This window comes from Syngnathus floridae, chromosome 12 (genome assembly GCF_059516105.1).
Source record: "Syngnathus floridae isolate MCC-2025c chromosome 12, RoL_Sflo_1.0, whole genome shotgun sequence".
Classification (NCBI taxonomy): Eukaryota; Metazoa; Chordata; class Actinopteri; order Syngnathiformes; family Syngnathidae; genus Syngnathus; species Syngnathus floridae.
Window position 1 is genome coordinate 8227501 of NC_142424.1, and position 15767 is coordinate 8243267.

The 15767-nt window shown below is 39.8% G+C and overlaps 1 protein-coding gene and 1 long non-coding RNA gene across 2 annotated transcripts in view; both read right to left on the reverse strand.

The window, feature by feature from the left end:
• The window catches only part of tprn (taperin), a 37559-nt gene that overhangs the window by 9168 nt on the left and 12624 nt on the right, over positions 1 to 15767 (reverse strand). The window lies entirely within an intron of this gene.
• LOC148389935 (uncharacterized) lies at positions 3735 to 6288 on the reverse strand. Its single transcript, XR_015861831.1, has 4 exons — positions 6181 to 6288; positions 5402 to 5551; positions 5241 to 5327; positions 3735 to 4273 (listed from the first exon to the last, which is right to left on the reverse strand). It is a non-coding gene; the product is annotated as an uncharacterized LOC148389935 (long non-coding RNA).

The following is a 15767-nucleotide window of genomic DNA, read 5'->3' on the forward strand; positions in this document are numbered from 1 at the left end:
AGGTCCTTCCTCCTTGTCACCATTTCCCAGTTAGCACCTTAGCTAAAATGTTTGTAGCGTTTGATTTGGGAAGTACAGTGCGTTCGAAAACAAAGTCCTCCAAATTTGGTAAAAATGTCAATAATGTCAGATAGGTGGGGCTTGCCGGGGACCATTACCATCTACCAATTTGTTGAATGATGCAATGATGTGGACCACAAAATAATTAGTAACAGTTTGTTAGTCAATCACATATGAAAAAGAAGTACTTACTGTATTTTCCGCACCATAAAGCATTAAAAGCTGTTAAGGTTCTCAAAAACCAGAGGTGCGCCTTTTGTGCGGACAGAATCCCAAAATCTGTAAATTTTGTGTTGCCACAGGGCGATGTGGACGTAATATGTAGACCCGATTAACCAATCACAGGACGTAAAATACATAGACTGGGCCGGTAAACCAATCAATTAGGACTGTACATATTCAAAGAGTAGGTGCCTCAGCCGCCATTGATAAATAAATATTATTGGTTTGTGTAGAGCAAATAGCATTAAGACTAGTTTATAAATGCAAGTAAAAAACAAACAAACAAACAAACAAAACACATTATTTACAGCCTTTAAAATTAGATTTACAAACAAGTGCTTCAAAAATGAAAAGTGAATCATAAAATTATATTTGCATCATTCCAAAATGACCTCTAACAAAAGAACCACATCTCCTTACTTAAACATTTTTGTACACTAAGCTTACAAACCCCATCAAGTCATTTTCTTATAAAGAACTTCTATATGAAGTAAGAAAGAGATTGAGTTTTGGCTCTAAAATTGATCTACGGTATTGCATTGTATTTATTTATTTGCAACCCTCACAGCTGATTTGTTCTACAAGTGACAGCGTAAAATCGTTTTGAATCAGTAGTAATATTTCAAATGATTGTTTTAAGGTAGAACAAGCACGTCCATATTGAAGTGTAGCGTCAGTAGCGTCAGCTATAGACATTCAATGGCATGATTGAAAAAGACATGTGAAATCAACGCTAATAAAAGTGCTACATTTTACCATACTGCGCCATTAAATAGTTGGTTCCTTGATTCTGACAGTGACTTGTTTTCTAGCATCATAGCACACTGTTCTCAGAGAAATTCTTAAGCCAGTCTATGAATAGGTCAAGCTCTCTTCTGGGACCACTTCGTCTTTTACATTGCCTTTTATCTGAAAGCGTCAATTCTCACATTGCATTTAACCTATAAGACCACACCGGAGAAATGTAATATTGCTAATCGTTGTTGGGATTAGGTGACAAAATCTGCTTTATGGAGGGAAAAATGAGTCTTTCTGGAATATAAGTGGGGGCCCAACGCTGAAAGATTCCTCGTTTCGCATCGTGTGCTCAGTCAGTGATCTGGAATATGGGCAGACTAACAACTCTTTCATTGTGTCGCTTTTGTTTTCCTATTCATCAAAGACTGGATGCCTCGGGATGAGCATGAATGGAAGAGGAAGCGAGTGCGGCAGTTTAATGTCTTTGCTTTTGAAGAGAGTTCAAGACCAACACAAAATTCAGCTTAGTTAATAAACATAAAAAAGAACAATCGCCATTTTAAAAATGTTCACTACAGTAGTAGGTTTACAGGGTGTGTAAAATAGTAGAATATATCAAAGAAACATGAATCCAATTTGCAAGTTTAATTTCACATAAACATTTAAAAAATAAGCCTTTAAATTTGCACAAGGCAGGGGAGTTACAACAGCCACAGCAACAGATGCGTCATGTTTAATCTCCCAGCCACCCAACATTTTTTTTTTTTTTACATAATGGGTCTGTCTTGCCATTAAGTGATGAAAGCTGACTTGCACTTAAATCAGTAAAATCACAGAACTGCCCTAAACCTTTGTCTAGATTTATTAGGTAAATTTTCAGTTGATTTTTGAAACTCATGTCAATTGGGGTCTAATTTGCAAAAGGTTTGCACATGCAAAAAACTGTCGCAAAATTTTATTGAACAGCCAACCCTTCCACTATTACTTCCAATTTCATTATTTCAAATTTTACTTTGCAGTTGTCTCACAAATTTTTATGGTGAGAATCAGAGGTACTTAGAGCGCAAAACTCTTTTCACCGCTCAGCACCCACTATTAGGGAACTTCTTAAAAGATGTCATTGCCAACTTGCGACAGACTACAAACCAGTCCAGGGTATACCCTGCGTCAATCAAGAGGCTTCCGTTTCCCTCCCTTCTTAATGAGTCCAAGCACTATAGAAAGTCATCTTTGAGTTTTGCCAAACGTTATGCGTCTTATTTCTGTTATTAGCATAGTATTTTACTATCTTAGTAAGGAAAATACCAAAGTCATCCATCCATCCATTTTCTTTACCGCTTTTCCCCACAGGGATGGCGGGCATGCTGGCGCCTATCCTAGCAGTCATCGGGGGACACTCTGAACCGGATGCCAGCCAATCGCAGGGCGCACAGAAATGAACAACCATACACACTTGCACTCACACCTAGGGGCTCAATCAGCCTACCATGCATGTATTAAGGCAGGGGTGTCAAACTCATTTTTTCACGGGCTGCATTGTAGTCATAGCTTCTTTCGGAAGGCCATTATGACTGTCAACCCAAATAAATGTATGAGCACCTCATATTATATACAGTATAAGCTACAAAACAAACTGACAAATAATTCGTTTTCAAATCAGATGAGTAAAATCTGGTCAAATATTTAAAAAAAAAAAAATTATTAAAAGCGAAGACAATTTGCAATTCTAGTAGTGACACACGAATTTGATGCACAATTTGTCTTCGCGGGCCACATCAAATGACGTGGCGGGCCGTATCTGGCCCCCGGGCCTTGGGTTTGACACCTGTGTATTAAGGCATATGGGAGGAATGCCTGGAGAAAACCCACACGGGGAGAACATGCAAACTCCACACAGAGAGAGCCGGAGGTGGAATCGAACCCACACCCTTCAAATTGTGAGGTGGATGTGCTAACCAGTGCTGCCGACAAAGAGCCATACAAATCAAATTAATGCTTTCACGAGTTCCTGATCAATTGGCACCGTGACAGCTGCGCAGGGACTTTATTTTTTCATGCCAAGCAGTGTTGCACGTCCTAAACTAGCAAAAGGTTTTTCCTAATAAACACACACACACGCACACACGCACACACACACACACACACACACACACACACACACACACACATACACACACACACACACACACACATCCTTGTTAACCTCCCTCTGCAGGACCCAAAGTACTTTACTGAGTAGTGGGGTCCACCCTTTCTAGTGGTCCAAGAACTATGAAAAAAATCAGGCAAGTCCCAAAAAAAATCTTGATATTAAAAATCACTTTCAATGAACACAATTCGAAACTTTTTTTTTCATGTCAGTTTTTCAGTCACATGAGGGGCCTGTTTCTAACATTCCGGCTTTGCGGGGTCCACATTTACACACATAAGATTTTTAGTCAGTTATGGGGCTCGCTTTTAATATTTCAACCTTAAGAGGTCCACCTATACACACATTATTTTTTTAGCCAGTTATAGAGCTTGCTGTTAAGATTTAAGACTTGTTAGGTCTGCCTTTATAAAGAGGATCTATCAAGTTCAACCCCAACCCTAATCTAACCCAAACATGCATTTGTGTGGACTTGATCATTTCAGAAAACCTAAAAATTTTGTTAGTGTGAATACTTTCATCTGGCTAAATATACTAGATATACATTGAAATGTGCATTCTAAAATACATTCTAAAGTCTTTATTCAGATTCTGGTCCATTTTCCTTGGTCACAGTCTTAATATTCTTCAATTTGTTCAGTCATATTGGTACATTTTAAAATAATATTTAAATTCTGCATTTTAGCTAACTATAAAGTACACAGGATTTACAAGTAATAATTGTCTTGAGTAAAAATTTTAAATGGACACATTACAAATGTAGCCAATGAATAAAGGAACTTATTTAATCTAACATTTATGAACAGGAGAAGTGGAGCATAAAAAAAAAATCACAAACAAATAGTGAACAAATGGTGAAACAGAACCAGCCATGTGTTTCTATCTCTGTTAAGGGAAGCTGTTTCACTCATATTTTCTCCTCATGGTGGTTATTCTCTTTTTGACAAAGTACTTAACAGCTCAGTGTTTGTGGTTCTGCAGCAATGCATTTCTCGCAGTCAAGCTTACCAGGAACCTGATTTGTCAATATATACTTCCTTGAATGTTTATTTACTGCAGCACATTCCTCTGGGGTCCAGCTTCTTTTCACAACTTTTCCGTTACCTAAGGGCATAAGAAGAGCACTTTTTAGTTTACAATTTAATTAGAACAAAATTGCATAAAGAATACATTCACTTTATGTACAATTATCCGACAATATAATTTAAATGAGATATTTTATAACGTCAACTATCTTTGTCAACAGTGATGAGCCTACAATAGACATAAGTAAATCAGTTAATATCTGAGATATTAATCCGGTCATTTAAGTTGCTAGGTGGTCTTCAGTGTCAGCTGTTTTGATATTAACAAAATTAAAAATAGATGCACAAAAGGGTAACATTAGAATGGCCCCAGTTTTGGTGGTGGGGGAAAGAGGTCTCTCATTTTCTTGACTACTTTTAAGCAGTTTTGCATTTGATCAGAATGTCACTGCTGGTAGATGAAGCAATTCCTGGACCCTACAGAGGTTGCACAGGCAGTCAAACTCCACCATGGCAGCACATTGGGATGCACCATTTCTCTGACAAAACCATTAAGAACAGATACAAGTTGTTGCAAAATCAGGGAAAATAAAAAATAAAAATCTGTGAAAAACTTTTTTCAGACAGTGTTTTACATGTATGGGGAATTTGCTTTGATAACGTGCTACACATAGACAAACAAAGATGATAAAAGTAAATTTGGAAATATATAGTGTGTAAAAAATTAAATGTGTCATGTATACATTACCCCTATTTAAAAATAGATGTAAACAAACATCTCACATATAATCAAGGTTAGCAATGACCTGTAGCTCACATGAGAAAGGATGGGTCAATTTTCATTTTATAACAAAATTCAAAAGTTTAGACCTTACATGTCTAAGAAAAAAAGTCAAGTGGTGTTTAATATATCTTGCTTGGGTCATCTAAATCTTAGTAAGCAGCATATGTGAGGATAATTAGATACTGATACAGTAGTAACAATTGGGCAATTTAAAAGCAACTGTGATAAAGTTATATATTGAAAAGGATTACTCTCAACTCACCTCTCTTTTTGGCAGACTTTTCATTACTTGGGCCACGAGATGCGGAGGTACAAGAGGTCACTTCTATGACTTCTGGGATCAGCCCATCTGAAATGATGATTTTAAAGTACAGAAAAAATACATACAGTATAGCAATATTCTAAAACAAAAATTAACTGCACCTGTATAAGAATGCTTGGTCAAATTTAATATACTCTTGTTTTGAGCAGATTGATTTGCAGAGGTACAGAGCAGTCCTTTTGGGAATCATTGTCAGTATCATCACTGTCTGAGTAGTCCACTTTGAGAAACTCCTTTGATAATTGATAGCTCTATGGAGGGAATTAAAAGAAATGTGTTGTTAGTTTCTGCAAGCTACTCTTATATGCTGTATTAATATAAAGACTAGAATTTCTTTGCTCAAAATAATTAAAATTTCTGTCCAATATCTTAACTGGTAGATGACCGGTGCTGTACACATCCTCTGAAATATGCCAAAACCTTATATCACATTCAATGCACAGGAAATTTTACATATAAAACATGGAAAAGGCTCCAAAATTTACAACAAAGAAGCCACAAGAAACCATATTTTAGAAATCTGTTATGTGTGTGTGAATGATTGGCTTTGTTGGAATAACCATGACAACCTTAAATCCATACGGAGGGCCGCATAAGTAGCCATATTTAAGAAATCTATTATGTGTGTGTTTGAATGATTGGCTTGGTTGGACCCCCATGGACGCATGTTTCAACAATCCATCTATAAGTGTGTGTGCCACTGGTTCGTTTGGGCCCTATGAGGAGAACCACTAAAACCGTGTGATCCAATGGTTGGCTGAATGCTGTTTAAGGTACCTTCTGACTAAAGAACAGCTTTCCAAATAAAAGCTGTAAACTAAGAGAACAAGAAAAGGTCTACAAAGTTTATTTCTTACAACAAAGTTTAACTGAATGGTACCTGTTGGCTGGCATCTTGTTTGATGTTATCATCAGGGTCAGAGTCCTGCCAAGTTCTGGCTGGTTCAGGCAGCACACCATCAACAGGAGCCTGAGAGCCTGTCACCTGGAATTAAAACCACAAATAACTTACCAACATCATACAGACACCACAAATGACAGACTCAAGACCTGTAGAGTTAAATCATGTGAAGTTAGTCCCCAAAACCAAACAAGCTTTTCTAACTAAAGTGTTCCAGTCAGTACTGGATGTCTAATCAGGTCCTATGACAGCATCTTTATGGATGTAGTGGAGCATCATTAAGCATGACACTTCAGCCATTTAGCTGTTGAGGATGTGTGGAACTATAGCTGTAATATAATCAGCCTCCATAATGTCCATAACCAAAATATGATCTAAAAACATGAGACAACCTTCGATCCATACGGAGGGCCCCACAAGTAGCCATCAGAAATCTGTTATTATGTGTGTGTGAATGATTGGCTTGGTTGGAATAACCAAGACAACTTTAGATCCATACGGAGGGCCCCACAAGTAGCCATCAGAAATCTGTTATGTGTGTGTGAGAATGATTGGCTTGGTTGGACACCCATGGGCGCATGTTTCAACAATCCATCTATGGGTGTGTGTGCCACTGGTTCGTTTGGGCTCTATGAGGAGAACCACTAAAACCGTGTGATCCAATGGTTGCCTGAATGCTGTTTAAGGTACCTTCTGACTAAAGAACAGCTTTCCAACTAAAAGAACAAGAAAAGGTCTACGAAGTTTATTTCTTACAACAAAGTCTAACTGAATGTTACCTGTTGGCTGGCATCTTGTTTGATGTTATCATTAGGGTCAGAGTCCTGCCAAGTTCTGGCTGGTTCAGGCAGCGCACCGTCAACAGGAGCCTGAGAGCCTGTCACCTGGAATTAAAACCACAAATAACTTACCAACATCATACAGACACCACAAATGACAGACTGAAGACCTGTAGAGTTAAATCATGTGAAGTTAGTCCCCAAAACCAAACAAGCTTTTCTAACTAAAGTGTTCCAGTCAGTTCTGGATGTCTAATAAGGTCCTATAACAGCATCTTTATGGATGTAGTGGAGCATCCTTCAGCATGACACTTTAGCTGTTTAGCTGTTGAGGATGTGTGGAACTATAGCTGTAATATAATCAGCCTCCATAATGTCCATAACCAAAATATGATCTCAAAACATGAGACAACCTTCGATCCATACGGAGGGCCCCACAAGTAGCCATCAGAAATCTATTATGTGTGTGTGAATGATTGGCTTGGTTGGAATAACCAAGACAACTTTAGATCCATACGGAGGGCCCCACAAGTAGCCATCAGAAATCTGTTATGTGTGTGTGAATGATTGGCTTGGTTGGACACCCATGGGCGCATGTTTCAACAATCCATCTATGGGTGTGTGTGCCACTGGTTCGTTTGGGCTCTATGAGGAGAACCACTAAAACCGTGTGATCCAATGGTTGCCTGAATGCTGTTTAAGGTACCTTCTGACTAAAGAACAGCTTTCCAACTAAAAGAACAAGAAAAGGTCTACGAAGTTTATTTCTTACAACAAAGTCTAACTGAATGTTACCTGTTGGCTGGCATCTTGTTTGATGTTATCATTAGGGTCAGAGTCCTGCCAAGTTCTGGCTGGTTCAGGCAGCGCACCGTCAACAGGAGCCTGAGAGCCTGTCACCTGGAATTAAAACCACAAATAACTTACCAACATCATACAGACACCACAAATGACAGACTGAAGACCTGTAGAGTTAAATCATGTGAAGTTAGTCCCCAAAACCAAACAAGCTTTTCTAACTAAAGTGTTCCAGTCAGTTCTGGATGTCTAATAAGGTCCTATAACAGCATCTTTATGGATGTAGTGGAGCATCCTTCAGCATGACACTTTAGCTGTTTAGCTGTTGCGGATGTGTGGAACTATAGCTGTAATATAATCAGCCTCCATAATGTCCATAACCAAAATATGATCTAAAAACATGAGACAACCTTCGATCCATACGGAGGGCCCCACAAGTAGCCATCAGAAATCTGTTATTATGTGTGTGTGAATGATTGGCTTGGTTGGAATAACCAAGACAACTTTAGATCCATACGGAGGGCCCCACATGTAGCCATCAGAAATCTGTTATGTGTGTGTGAATGATTGGCTTGGTTGGACACCCATGGGCGCATGTTTCAACAATCCATCTATGGGTGTGTGTGCCACTGGTTCGTTTGGGCTCTATGAGGAGAACCACTAAAACCGTGTGATCCAATGGTTGGCTGAATGCTGTTTAAGGTACCTTCTGACTAAAGAACAGCTTTCCAACTAAAAGCTGTAAACTAAGAGAACAAGAAAAGGTCTACAAAGTTTATACCTTACAACAAAGTCTAACTGAATGTTACCTGTTGGCTGGCATCTTGTTTGATGTTATCATCAGGGTCAGAGTCCTGCCAAGTTCTGCCTGGTTCAGGCAGCGCACCGTCAACAGGAGCCTGAGAGCCTGTCACCTGGAATTAAAACCACAAATAACTTACCAACATCATACAGACACCACAAATGACAGACTCAAGACCTGTAGAGTTAAATCATGTGAAGTTAGTCCCCAAAACCAAACAAGCTTTTCTAACTAAAGTGTTCCAGTCAGTTCTGGATGTCTAATCAGGTCCTATAACAGCATCTTTATGGATGTAGTGGAGCATCCTTCAGCATGACACTTTAGCCGTTTAACTGTTGAGGATGTGTGGAACTATAGCTGTAATATAAATCAGCCTCCATAATGTCCATAATCAAAATATGATCTAAAAACATGAGACAACCTTCGATCCATACGGAGGGCCCCACAAGTAGCCATCAGAAATCTGTTATTATGTGTGTGTGAATGATTGGCTTGGTTGGAATAACCAAGACAACTTTAGATCCATACGGAGGGCCTCACAAGTAGCCATCAGAAATCTGTTATGTGTGTGTGAATGATTGGCTTGGTTGGACACCCATGGGCGCATGTTTCAACAAGCCATCTATAGGTGTGTGTGCCACTGGTTCGTTTGGGCTCTATGAGGAGAACCACTAAAACCGTGTGATCCAATGGTTGGCTGAATGCTGTTTAAGGTACCTTCTGACTAAAGAACAGCTTTCCAACTAAAAGCTGTAAACTAAGAGAACAAGAAAAGGTCTACAAAGTTTATTTCTTACAACAAAGTCTAACTGAATGTTACCTGTTGGCTGGCATCTTGTTTGATGTTATCATCAGGGTCAAAGTCCTGCCAAGTTCTGGCTGGTTCAGGCAGCGCACCGTCAACAGGAGCCTGAGAGCCTGTCACCTGGAATTAAAACCACAAATAACTTACCAACATCATACAGACACCACAAATGACAGACTCAAGACCTGTAGAGTTAAATCATGTGAAGTTAGTCCCCAAAACCAAACAAGCTTTTCTAACTAAAGTGTTCCAGTCAGTTCTGGATGTCTAATCAGGTCCTATAACAGCATCTTTATGGATGTAGTGGAGCATCCTTCAGCATGACACTTTAGCCGTTTAGCTGTTGAGGATGTGTGGAACTATAGCTGTAATATAATCAGCCTCCATAATGTCCATAACCAAAATATGATCTAAAAACATGAGACAACCTTCGATCCATACGGAGGGCCCCACAAGTAGCCATCAGAAATCTGTTATTATGTGTGTGTGAATGATTGGCTTGGTTGGAATAACCAAGACAACTTTAGATCCATACGGAGGGCCCCACAAGTAGCCATCAGAAATCTGTTATGTGTGTGTGAATGATTGGCTTGGTTGGACACCCATGGGCGCATGTTTCAACAATCCATCTATGGGTGTGTGTGCCACTGGTTCGTTTGGGCTCTATGAGGAGAACCACTAAAACCGTGTGATCCAATGGTTGGCTGAATGCTGTTTAAGGTACCTTCTGACTAAAGAACAGCTTTCCAACTAAAAGAACAAGAAAAGGTCTACGAAGTTTATTTCTTACAACAAAGTCTAACTGAATGTTACCTGTTGGCTGGCATCTTGTTTGATGTTATCATTAGGGTCAGAGTCCTGCCAAGTTCTGGCTGGTTCAGGCAGCGCACCGTCAACAGGAGCCTGAGAGCCTGTCACCTGGAATTAAAACCACAAATAACTTACCAACATCATACAGACACCACAAATGACAGACTCAAGACCTGTAGAGTTAAATCATGTGAAGTTAGTCCCCAAAACCAAACAAGCTTTTCTAACTAAAGTGTTCCAGTCAGTTCTGGATGTCTAATAAGGTCTTATAACAGCATCTTTATGGATGTAGTGGAGCATCCTTCAGCATGACACTTTAGCTGTTTAGCTGTTGAGGATGTGTGGAACTATAGTTGTAATATAATCAGCCTCCATAATGTCCATAACCAAAATATGATCTAAAAACATGAGACAACCTTCGATCCATACGGAGGGCCCCACAAGTAGCCATCAGAAATCTGTTATTATGTGTGTGTGAATGATTGGCTTGGTTGGAATAACCAAGACAACTTTAGATCCATACGGAGGGCCCCACAAGTAGCCATCAGAAATCTGTTATGTGTGTGTGAATGATTGGCTTGGTTGGACACCCATGGGCGCATGTTTCAACAATCCATCTATGGGTGTGTGTGCCACTGGTTCGTTTGGGCTCTATGAGGAGAACCACTAAAACCGTGTGATCCAATGGTTGGCTGAATGCTGGTTAAGGTACCTTCTGACTAAAGAACAGCTTTCCAACTAAAAGCTGTAAACTAAGAGAACAAGAAAAGGTCTACAAAGTTTATTTCTTACAACAAAGTCTAACTGAATGTTACCTGTTGGCTGGCATCTTATTTGATGTTATCATCAGGGTCAGAGTCCTGCCAAGTTCTGCCTGGTTCAGGCAGCGCACCGTCAACAGGAGCCTGAGAGCCTGTCACCTGGAATTAAAACCACAAATAACTTACCAACATCATACAGACACCACAAATGACAGACTCAAGACCTGTAGAGTTAAATCATGTGAAGTTAGTCCCCCAAACCAAACAAGCTTTTCTAACTAAAGTGTTCCAGTCAGTTCTGGATGTCTAATAAGGTCCTATAACAGCATCTTTATGGATGTAGTGGAGCATCCTTCAGCATGACACTTTAGCCGTTTAACTGTTGAGGATGTGTGGAACTATAGCTGTAATATAATCAGCCTCCATGATGTCCATAATCAAAATATGATCTAAAAACATGAGACAACCTTCGATCCATACGGAGGGCCCCACAAGTAGCCATCAGAAATCTGTTATTATGTGTGTGTGAATGATTGGCTTTGTTGGAATAACCAAGACAACTTTAGATCCATACGGAGGGCCCCACAAGTAGCCATCAGAAATCTGTTACGTGTGTGTGAATGATTGGCTTGGTTGGACACCCATGGGCGCATGTTTCAACAATCCATCTATGGGTGTGTGTGCCACTGGTTCGTTTGGGCTCTATGAGGAGAACCACTAAAACCGTGCGATCCAATGGTTGGCTGAATGCTGTTTAAGGTACCTTCTGACTAAAGAACAGCTTTCCAACTAAAAGCTGTAAACTAAGAGAACAAGAAAAGGTCTACAAAATTTATTTCTTACAACAAAGTCTAACTGAATGTTACCTGTTGGCTGGCATCTTGTTTGATGTTATCATCAGGGTCAGAGTCCTGCCAAGTTCTGCCTGGTTCAGGCAGCGCACCGTCAACAGGAGCCTGAGAGCCTGTCACCTGGAATTAAAACCACAAATAACTTACCAACATCATACAGACACCACAAATGACAGACTCAAGACCTGTAGAGTTAAATCATGTGAAGTTAGTCCCCAAAACCAAACAAGCTTTTCTAACTAAAGTGTTCCAGTCAGTTCTGGATGTCTAATCAGGTCCTATAACAGCATCTTTATGGATGTAGTGGAGCATCATTAAGCATGACACTTCAGCCTTTTAGCTGTTGAGGATGTGTGGAACTATAGCTGTAATATAATCAGCCTCCATAATGTCCATAACCAAAATATGATCTAAAAACATGAGACAACCTTCGATCCATACGGAGGGCCCCACAAGTAGCCATCAGAAATCTGTTATTATGTGTGTGTGAATGATTGGCTTGGTTGGAATAACCAAGACAACTTTAGATCCATACGGAGGGCCTCACAAGTAGCCATCAGAAATCTGTTACGTGTGTGTGAATGATTGGCTTGGTTGGACACCCATGGGCGCATGTTTCAACAAGCCATCTATAGGTGTGTGTGCCACTGGTTCGTTTGGGCTCTATGAGGAGAACCACTAAAACCGTGTGATCCAATGGTTGGCTGAATGCTGTTTAAGGTACCTTCTGACTAAAGAACAGCTTTCCAACTAAAAGCTGTAAACTAAGAGAACAAGAAAAGGTCTACAAAGTTTAGTTCTTACAACAAAGTCTAACTGAATGTTACCTGTTGGCTGGCATCTTGTTTGATGTTATCATCAGGGTCAAAGTCCTGCCAAGTTCTGGCTGGTTCAGGCAGCGCACCGTCAACAGGAGCCTGAGAGCCTGTCACCTGGAATTAAAACCACAAATAACTTACCAACATCATACAGACACCACAAATGACAAACTCAAGACCTGTAGAGTGAAATCATGTGAAGTTAGTCCTCAAAACCAAACAAGCTTTTCTAACTAAAGTGTTCCAGTCAGTTCTGGATGTCTAATCAGGTCCTATAACGGCATCTTTATGGATGTAGTGGAGCATCCTTCAGCATGACACTTTAGCCGTTTAGCTGTTGAGGATGTGTGGAACTATAGCTGTAATATAATCAGCCTCTATAATGTCCATAACCAAAACATGATCTAAAAACATGAGACAACCTTCGATCCATACGGAGGGCCCCACAAGTAGCCATCAGAAATCTGTTATTATGTGTGTGTGAATGATTGGCTTGGTTGGAATAACCAAGACAACTTTAGATCCATACGGAGGGCCTCACAAGTAGCCATCAGAAATCTGTTATGTGTGTGTGAATGATTGGCTTGGTTGGACACCCATGGGCGCATGTTTCAACAAGCCATCTATAGGTGTGTGTGCCACTGGTTCGTTTGGGCTCTATGAGGAGAACCACTAAAACCGTGTGATCCAATGGTTGGCTGAATGCTGTTTAAGGTACCTTCTGACTAAAGAACAGCTTTCCAACTAAAAGCTGTAAACTAAGAGAACAAGAAAAGGTCTACAAAGTTTAGTTCTTACAACAAAGTCTAACTGAATGTTACCTGTTGGCTGGCATCTTGTTTGATGTTATCATCAGGGTCAAAGTCCTGCCAAGTTCTGGCTGGTTCAGGCAGCGCACCGTCAACAGGAGCCTGAGAGCCTGTCACCTGGAATTAAAACCACAAATAACTTACCAACATCATACAGACACCACAAATGACAGACTCAAGACCTGTAGAGTGAAATCATGTGAAGTTAGTCCCCAAAACCAAACAAGCTTTTCTAACTAAAGTGTTCCAGTCAGTTCTGGATGTCTAATCAGGTCCTATAACAGCATCTTTATGGATGTAGTGGAGCATCCTTCAGCATGACACTTTAGCTGTTTAGCTGTTGAGGATGTGTGGAACTATAGCTGTAATATAATCAGCCTCTATAATGTCCATAACCAAAATATGATCTAAAAACATGAGACAACCTTTGATCCATACGGAGGGCCCCACAAGTAGCCATCAGAAATCTGTTATTATGTGTGTGTGAATGATTGGCTTGGTTGGAATAACCAAGACAACTTTAGATCCATACGGAGGGCCCCACAAGTAGCCATCAGAAATCTGTTATGTGTGTGTGCATGATTGGCTTGGTTAGACCCCCATGGACGCATGTTTCAAAAATCCATCAATAAGTGTTTGTGCCACTGGTTCGTTTGGGCTCCATGAGGAGAACCACAAAAACCATGCGATCCAATGGTTGGCTGAATGCTGTTTAAGGTACCTTCTGACTAATGAACAGCTTTCCAACTAAAAGTTGTAAACTAAGAGAACAAGAAAAGGTCTACAAAGTTTATTTCTTACAACAAAGTCTAACTGAATGTTACCTGTAGGCTGCCATCTTGTTTGATCCTATCATAAGGGTAAGAGTCCTGCCAAGTTCTGGCTGGTTCAAGCAGCGCACCATCAACAGCCTGAGAGCCTGTCACCTGGAATTAAAACCACAAATAACTTACCAACATCATACAGACGCCACAAATGACAGACTCAAGACCTGTATAGTTAATCATGTGAAGTTAGTCCCCAAAACCAAACAAGCCCTTCTAACTAAAGTGTTCCAGTCAGTTCTGGATGTCTAATCAGGTCCTCTAACAGCATCTTTATGGATGTAGTGGAGCATCATTAAGCATGACACTTCAGCCATTTAGCTGTTGAGGATGTGTGGAACTATAGCTGTAATATAATCAGCCTCCATAATGTCCGTAACCAAAAGTATGATCTAAAAACATGAGACAACCTTCGATCCATACGGAGGGCCCCACAAGTATCCATATTTAGGAAATCTGTTATGTGTGTGTGAATGATTATCTTGGTTGGAATAACCAAAACAACCTTAGATCCATAAGGAGGGCCCCACAAGTATCCATCAGAAATCTGTTAAGTGTGTGTGAATGATTGGCTTGGTTAGACCCCCATGGACGCATGTTTCAACAATCCATCTATCGGTGTGTGTGCCACTGGTTCGTTTGGGCTCCATGAGTAGAACCACAAAAACCATGCGATCCAACGGTTGGCTGAATGCTGTTTAAGGTACAACAAAGTCTAAATGAATGTTACCTGTAGGCTGGTATCCTGTTTGATGCTATCATCAGGGTAAGAGTCCTGCAAAGTTCTGGCTGGTTCAAGCAGCGCATCATCAACAGAAGCCTGAGAGTAATTCAAGTAAAAGAGATTGATGCATCAATACTAGGAAAGAAAAACAAGAAATCAAACATTTTGTATCATATAACTAGTCTTTTAGTAAAATAAAAGTTAGCTTACAGAAATAAAAACTTGCAACATTTCAAAAGAAAAGTTGAGATGGAAATGTCTTTTTGAACGTCAAAGCACTAAATAAAAAAATTGTTAATTCCACAATCCTGATGAGTTATTGAAATATTGCTTCTGAGTGACTCACTAATATAGGGTATTTTATTCCAGTCTCTTTCTAGAATTCATAATTCTTGTATAGAAAATATTTGGATATACATACCACCAGTCATGATTCTGCCATTCAAAGTCAAAGAAAAATGTACTCTCCTTTTCAGAGTACTTGGTTGTTTGGCATTTTTCTGCCGACAGAAGTTGACCCCTGTATTCTAAGATGAAATCTCCTTGTTCAAAGGGCTGGGTAGCACACACGCCTCTTCCTGCAAGGACATTTTATATAAAACCATTGGTTATGAGAAAATATTTCTTTAAGATACACCTTTAACCAAATAATTGTGGTGTTATCTTACAATTTTAATACTAAGTTCTCGCTTAGAAACAGAAATACAACAACCAATCTGAATTTGATTGTTGTTTGTGTCATTTTATAAAATAAATAAACATATATACTTAATGGATAAATGGTC